The 8,850-nt window shown below is 38.8% G+C and overlaps 1 long non-coding RNA gene across 1 annotated transcript; it reads right to left on the minus strand.

Annotated features, from left to right (window-relative positions):
• Positions 1–2,047: 2,047 nt before the first annotated feature.
• LOC139126930 (uncharacterized) lies at positions 2,048–2,931 on the minus strand. The gene is made up of 2 exons (XR_011550876.1): positions 2,638–2,931; positions 2,048–2,274 (listed from the first exon to the last, which is right to left on the minus strand). It is a non-coding gene; the product is annotated as an uncharacterized lncRNA (long non-coding RNA).
• Between the last annotated feature and the right edge of the window lie 5,919 nt (positions 2,932–8,850).

Raw genomic sequence — 8,850 nt, forward strand, 5'->3', positions numbered from 1 at the left:
AGAATATAGAACAAACAAACGAACCACCAAACGGACTCACAACGTGACCAAAATTAATATACTTGCCTCGCTAATCGGAAAGCAAGACCACTAAAATGCATTAAAATAAATTTTCACAAACACAAACTAAGGAAAGAATCTACACTGCGACTGATGAGAAACCACACTCGGGTTTCGAAACGCAAGCGTCAAAGGGCGACTCTATCAACTTTTGTAACAACATAGGTCCGGCTGCGTCTCGCCATAAGCTTTCCCCACACAAACAAAACATTACCGTACACACTAATCCAAACTTCTCTACAAATATCCAAAGCGAAACAAACATTTCATTAACACAAACAATCGGATAAGAATGTAGGAACACATTTTCGAAACGAATCAAACACAAACTCGACACAAAAACATTTAGGATAGTTAGGTGGGGAGCCTGTTTCACATTTTTACATCTCGCTATACTGTCTATGATTCTAAAAATAAAGTCATCTGCCACTTTTTCTGTATACGCGGTTTGGCAAAACTCATCTCTTCAATCGAAAGTCGGGCGATTTCATGGTTCTTTGGGGCACTTAAGTGTACGTCGAGCTTAAGGAATGTAGTTACATTCGCGATGTTTTATTCGAAAATTATTTATTCCTTCAAGGGCAAATGCACATAATTTATGCTGTTGGAAATACTGGCCGCTCATAAACAAGACAATAAACTCAATATATGTGCATTTTTACTTATATTGTCAAAGTACCACCGACACCCACAAAAAACCAAATGGTTCAGTCCAGGTATTTGCAACTCTGCCATCCGACTGGTCAACAGGAAATCAACCATAGGTGTCTTTTGGCACGCGTATACGCCAGTCACCTAGGCGACGGTAATCTGCACCACTTATCACCATCGGGAAGGTACTCCTCCCCATATACCACTGGTGATCCCACCCTCAAGGCACTGCGTCATTCGACCAAGCATTGTTATTGTAATTTCCTGCATAAAATTAACAGCGAGGTCAACCGGTCAAACTCTCTCGGCATTTTCTCAGTATTTCCTCTCATGATAATACTTAAGATGATAAATGCGAAGTGGCTATCTTTATCTTTCCTTACCCACAGCCCGTCCGATTATCCATAAGGGAACGAGCACAATTAACGGCGGGGGGGGGGCGGAAGAGAAAATATGTGGTGCAAAAATTTTTTACAGGCCCCCCCCTAACACCAGCAAAAATTTTAGTGGCCCCCCCATCACCGGCAACAAAATTTTTGTGGCCCCCCCCCCCCGAAAAAAAAGAAAGATTACATGGGTACAAAGTTGTACACATATATATAATCCTTATAACTTTTAATATATGCTTTAGTGAAAACAACATTCTTGCATTCTTGAAATAAATAATAAACAAATAAATATATAAATAATAAACAAAATAACATATGTTCAAGCTTTACTACTTGTAACACCTACAGCTAGCTTATAGAACAGGAATGCCTGTCAGTACCATGTGAAATTAGCATTCACATGGCTAGTTGGCATGGCTAACTGTATGTGCATAGGGAATAGGCAGTTAGGCAGTACACATTCATTTCAGCTAGCCATTCACATAAATGTGAACGAATGGTTATTTTGAATAACGAATGGTTATTTTGAACTGTTCACATGTATGTGAACGAACGGTTATTTTGAATGCACATATGAATGACAGGGTCATCCTGGCAGAAAAAGAGCACCATGAAAAGTACTGATTTGACACCAGATTTTACTTTTATTGATGTTGCTGTTACGAATTTGGTAAACATTGTTACATTTGCATGTTTGCAAGGTGTAAGCAAATATCAAATAAGTGAAATCAAATTCCAGTGAAATCAAGTACTTTTTACACAGGCTCTTTTAGTGTACATGTATTATATGATACAATTGGTTAGAGATGTAATTTAACCATATTTGGCCTAAAACTAAGACAGGCCAAACAGAGTTAAAAGCAACTCAGACTCACCTGATCACAGCAAACACAAGCAGACTCACCTTTCCAAACGTTCAAAATAAAAAGCACAAAATATGGCCTATATCTGTAAGTCTGATGACCAATTTAATAAATTTTTGGCTTCAACAAATTTCATAGACACAGTGAAAAGTGATTTAGTCAAAGATTAGTTTTTAAAAGAGTTCATTTAGCTCTGGCCAAGTCTCGTCTTTCATGTCCTATTTTGTTTTGAAATTTGATATTGAAGACTTCTTTAGGTAGGTCATGATTATTCTTGCCGAATTTTTCTTGGGCCTTGGCTGATATGCACACTGAAATGAAACAGAAAGAAGAGAATGAACTTAGCAACATTTATTAAGACAACAAATTTACAATACAGTTTCAGAACATGTGTGTGATTTGTTACATACACATAGAGGAATTTTTTACATGCATCTTTGCGAGTGCAAAATTAACACATTAAAAGTGTAACATATCTAGAAATGTATTGGGCCTGTGTAAGTTGTATTGACTTGACTAGTTGTTGCCACTGGCCCTCAAGCTCAGGTTAAAAATGTCGGGCCATATACAAAGCCAAGCTTCCCAGGGAAACATCGATGTGCAGAGAAAAGCCTCTCTATAAGGCATACTAATTTCGTAATTGCCCTTTATAAATATGCATTTCAAATACTTACCGGATCAATGGAAAATTATCGTCCACGGCGACTTGCTATCTCGGTCACTGCATCCAACAATGTCGCGGGGAAATGTCCACCGAAACATACATAGACCTAACTCACTTGCTGTTTTGACTAAAAATGTGTCGTCACTGGGGGAAGAAATGACTGAGAAATCAGCCATAATTCGTAAGATTCAGCTGGAGATTTGAACAGCCGTTAATACTTGAAAAAACTATGCGTTATCTCATTTGAGAGATGCAACGCATAATGTGTCCGATAACGATCGCGTGGGAACACAAAGCATTGGTCAAATTCGAAAGGTCAAGGGTCGTGACCGTCGCAAAATTTGACATTTCAAGTACGCGTAAACTGTTCTTTTAGATTTTTCTAATAAGCAAAAAATGACTTATATGAAGAGATCAGTTAAAATACGGAAGTCCAGCACACTAAGCCAGCACACTAAGTGAACCCCGTTGCAATACTGATCAGCCTTGTTAAATTCCAGCATACTCATTTACGGGACCCTTACGTTCATACCCTGTTGCGTGCCGTCCACTCTCGGAAACGCAACTCTTTCCAAAGTCACGACATCATACATCGTCAGAACCGTTAGTCGATCCGGCTCGATTTTTGAACGGTTTGGGGATGAACAGTACCTGTACTGCGTTTCCATTAAGTTTTATGTAAGTTGTGATCGCGAAAGTTTTACAATGGCAGATGCAGAACCGTCGCAAGTGTGTTCGTCGTTGTGTGATGATCTGACAAAATTTATTGACAGATCCAACCATGTGAGTACCTTTCAATAGAATGCAGGTTCCGATCATATTGAATATTTAGCGGTGAACATGTGTTAATTATTTCACATTTTGAAAATAAAAATAAACGATGTTTAAAATTTGATCTGTGCTGATTTATCTGATTTAATTTACTACTCACAGACGTTCGCAGCCATCTGCATTACTCCCCTCTTGTCATATTCATTGGTTTATGCTGAAAATCCTGGTCTCTTTTTTTGAATGGAGATGAATTAAATTAATTCTAACTATATTTAAGGGATAGTCTGTAACTTCATAATTTTGGCAGAAATTTTGTTCTTCGTACATCGACTACAGGTTTTTCTCTCTTTTCAAAATCATGTTAGCCAGTATTGCAAATGTTATTCTATTTTCTAAAACACGTTCAAATGTCCAGTGTTCACAACCTGTATTATGTAAAGTCAGCATTGTTATTGTTGGTAAACACATTTTGGTCTGGACTAAACTTTAATTGAACACAATAACACGTGGACTTTTATAATATACATGCACACAAAGTGTATGTTGGTTGTATTGATAATATCAACGAGCTAATTCAACTTAAATTTGTGAACCAATAAAGTAATACATAACAAAAATATTAACAAAATCAAAAACTTACAGCTTTACACTGTCACTTTAAAATGGCAAACCGTTGCTTCTGTATCCACTAAATATTTAAGTCTGAGAACAATTTAACTGGTAACCAGTGCATGTGACCCATGTGACATTTCTATTGTGCAAACATGAGTAATTTCACCTGAAAAACTTAACTCAAGTAAAAACAACTCTACACATGAGTGCTGCCTAATTTATTTAAATTAAATAGACAATAGGGATATGAAAACATGAGAATTGACAAACAAGTCAGTCCTTGGAGTTTATTAATGCATGTCTAAATTTTTACTGCCACATGTGTAAGCTACCATTCAATCCATTGACAATCTTCCCTTCTGTCATGAATTCAATAGGACTGCTAATGAATGGTTACTTCACATGGCTGAGCCTGATTTCACATGCATAGCTTGTGATGAATGTTCAAATTTTAACATGTCGTATTTCCAATACTGGCATGTGGCAGGTTGGGCTGCTATGGACTGCCTATTTTCCCTCAAATAGCCATGCCACCTGTTCCACACAGTTATGTGGACTGGCTAATAGGCAGTTCAGTTTTGTAAGGGAATATACTTGTCAGTATTGTGTTGTGCTATTTTAATCATAATATGCTGATTTTACACAGAACAACTGCATTGTGAGGTTCAAGACTTGGTATTTCATCACGCTACAAGAAGTTTAACAAGGAACTCCAACTTCAACAAGGAACAAAATGCTGAAAATATTCTCTGTCTGTCATGGTGTAAAAAATTTTGGTGGCCCACCCCTTACCTTCCTTGGAATTTTCATGGCCCACCCCAAGAACACTCATTTTTTTTCGTGGCCCCCCCATTTTCTCTTCCGGCCCCCCCCCCCCGCCGGTAATTGTGCTCGGTCCCTAAGATCAAATTGAAAGCAGTAGGTGTGAATTGGGCAACCAATTGTGTGTCATCTTGTCTTGTCAGTTTGCAGGGATGTTACCTGTTTCACCGATACATTGTCACTTGATGATGACTCTAATGTTTACCATACTATGGGTGAACACCATGTCCCGTACACGAAAAATCTAGCCAAGATCAAGCAATATAATGTCATTTTTATTCGTACTGAAACTAGCAGACATTCAACTGTATCATTTGTGATACCATCACTGATCTCGTGTTATTCTCGATACAGGAAATCAACGATCATCGCAAAATCAAATTATTATTACATATACAATAAGTAACAACTGGTATGATAGATTGTCGAGAAAGTGCATCTTCCCTTGCCGAGGTCTCTTGTCAGTGTGAGATGGAAGTCGAACAAATGACCCGGAAGACGGAGAAAGTGAAAGCAATGTGCGTACGTTCTTATCACAAAAGTATGATCGGGTGAAAAAAACGTCCAATCCGGTTCGTGAAATCGAAAAAAAATAGATCGCACTCGTAGCGAGAACACAGAAAAAGCAATGTGCGTACGTTCTTATCACACAAGTATGATCGGGTGATAAAACGTCCCATCCGGTTCGTGAAATCGAAAAAAAAATAGATCGCACTCGTAGCGAGAACACAGAAGTCGAATTCGAACATTAGTTCGTCGGCTATATACAACTCATAAGACCCAATTTCACTACCACGTGGTGATTAGCACAGTAGTTTGAACTGACACCAGTTTTTATAACAAACTTATTGAACATGTGATATTGAGCGTCGTAAGCTGTTTTCACACATTTAGTGTTTGACGAACTGTCAAACGACATTCGAAGAGCGAAGTGTGACTACTGTTTTATAAAATGGCTTTGAAAAAACAACAATAAGAAAATAAAGCATGATGTTGCCGATACAGTGGGCTTTTGTAGAAAAGTGTGACAAAATTTTGTACATGTCAGCTCGGAAAAGTTGATATTTAGAAATTCGATTTGGCAAGATGCTGGGCTATACATCGACAAACGTTCTCGGTCGTCGCTGGAAAATAGGAGATGAAAGACAATGAACTCATTTAATATTCATCTCATCGCACATGTTGTATGGACAAACGAAAAACGAGGCGAGAGTGATGCATCAAGGGACGAATCTTACCGGCATAACTGCCATGGAAATCAATAAAAGTCCGACGCGGAAAGCTCACCGCTGAACTTTGAAAGCGCCAGAAAAATAAGAACTAAGCTAAAATCTACTCAAGAGGCAAAAGAATACCTTACAGACAAAAATGTAAACTATCTTGGTGCGCTGAGAACTATAACTCATGAGAAGAAAGTAACTGACTAAGAAACGAGGACCAAAATGAAAGAACGAACATTACAAAAAAGTTTACACTAGTATTTTTGGATAACTGTTCCGAAGCCTTCCTTAAAGCCATAGTTTTGAAACCCACTGTTTTGTCACTGGTCTCCGCCTCTCATTTGAATGCGTACTATTGGATATTGATGAAGCAGTCCTTGTCAATTTCGATAAACTCAGTTTATTTAGCGAAGACTTTTCCTAATCCCAATACTCCGACGATGTTTATTCTCTAATTGCGGAACAACGATACGCGGGATACGAAACAAACAGTTACCAACGCGATGAAAAATGAATACAACAACAACGAGACATACAGGCCACTCTATCACAAACATTGCTTTGCGTATACGATGCTGTGTGTTCCCGGCGGACGGCCTCGGTTGCAGGCCGTATAACACCAGGAACACACAGCATCCGTACGCAGGGCTATCACATAAAAAAGCAATGCATCATCCCGATGACATGAGACAATGACGAGCCAGGGCACGAAAACACATGGGTTACTCGTATCTAAGATCATGGACGTACTACAGACTACAGTGCGTCCATGCTAAGATCAACAAGTCATCGTTGATGACACAGTCCCCGCTTGTCCATTTTGTTATAATCTTTGGTGTCTAGGTAGCTGTGGTCTAGGTAGCTGTGGAATGACATTGATGCAACGGGTGCATCAGGCCTGTGACTTGCATAATAAAGTAATCTGAGGAACGTTCAATAGAATTGACCCATCTCTGCCGGTAATGACCACTGAAGGAACTTTTGATTACATCACACATAACGATGCCCTCACTGCTTCTAGTGTCATGATGGCAATACTATACACATGGTTTGGTGGAATTTTAGAAATGGTATGGGATCGGGTATGTTGTTGTAATCAGCCATTTCGGATCATATAATGAAACAAATTAATGTGCACAAGAATGCAGCCATATCATGTTTAAACAAAATCAGTCCATCGAAGGACAGTGACCTATTTTTATGTTTCAAAGACATAAAAAATCACACCAAAATTGAAACCAAATGGCTGTCTATTGACCATATGGATCATAGCACAAAATTAGTAGACATGCATATGTATGCCATAGTACTTTATCTTTGTACCAAGTCTCAACAACATTGGATAAGAAATATTTGCATATGATTAAGCCTCAAAGACATGAAGAAATCCAAAAATGACCATCTGGCAGCAATATTGGGGAAAATGACAATCTGGCAACCATATTGGAACATGTCACGAAGTACATTGACATGTATATGTATGCCATAGTGCATGATCTTTGTGCCAAGTTTGGACAAAATCGGTGTAATGACCTTTGAATTAAGCTTCAAAGACATGCAAAATTCCAACAAAATGGCAGTTCTGCAGCCATATTGGCTCCTATCGCAAGGTTAATTGATACATGCATATGTATGCCATAGTGTTTTGCCTTTTGCCATGTTTGAACAAAATCGGTTCACGGATGTTGAGTTATGGTTCAAAGACATGAAAAAATCGCAACAAAATGGCCGCCTCACGCCCAATATATTCGTATCGCAATAATTCGACATGCATATGTAGGCCATAGTGTTATGCCTTTGTGCCAAGTTTGAACAGAATCGGTTCAAGGATGATTGAGTTATGGTTCAAAGACATGAAAAATCGCAAAAATATGGCCACCTTGCGGCCATATTGAATCGTATCGCAAAATAAATCGATCTACATCTGTAGGTTAGTCCTATACCTTTGTGCCAAGTTTGAACAAAATTGGTTCGTCAGTGTCTGAGAACGGCTGCGGACGGACGGACGACGGACGCACGGACGGACGGGATCCAATCTATAAGTCCCCGCCGGACTTCGTCCGCGGGGACTAATAAAAAGTTTCACATAATAGTTTCTGGTAAAGAGATCGACAGTGGCAGGATCTTTCTTTGTCATGACAACACCGAAAACAAGTAAGTCTTTTGACCCCAAATGAAAATGTTGTGACTGATTCTGAGGCAGTTCGTTACTAGATTTCTAAACGAACAAATAGCCTGATTGTGCAGCACGTGTTAAAAAAACTCGAAGTTCCGTGTACAGACAAAAGATAAGTTCTTGCAAAGTAAAAATACGTCAGTTTGAAATTCATTCATATTCTTCAATAAAAACAATCTTCGTCATAGTAGGCTGCCAGTTCTAAAATTTCCGCACAAACGTGTCAGGGTTTGCTGGGCAAGCCTGGATGTTCAGAATTTGAAGAAATGTTCGGATAATGTTGGGCCGGACTACTTCATGTACTCTTGATTTTTGACCTTGATGATACATTTTCTGCAAGGAAATTGAATATCTGACAGTTTGCAACTGACAAAATGCCACATTGAAGACACAAGTACACTTAAAACCCAATCCATCATCCGATACGTCTAAACGTCAAACGGTGTAGTACGGCACGTGTTATATCGTGTTGAAAATTTGCAACATCGGCGCGTCGTGTTTCAAATAATAAGATAACGTAATTCTTTGCTTCAGACTCGATCACAATGCTTCGCGACAACAACGTTTTCAACAAAGGCATTCTATCAACAGTCGAGATCGATCAAGCAGCCATACTCAAAAT

Source organism: Ptychodera flava, unplaced genomic scaffold (genome assembly GCF_041260155.1).
Source record: "Ptychodera flava strain L36383 unplaced genomic scaffold, AS_Pfla_20210202 Scaffold_167__1_contigs__length_34528_pilon, whole genome shotgun sequence".
In the NCBI taxonomy this organism is placed as follows: domain Eukaryota; kingdom Metazoa; phylum Hemichordata; class Enteropneusta; family Ptychoderidae; genus Ptychodera; species Ptychodera flava.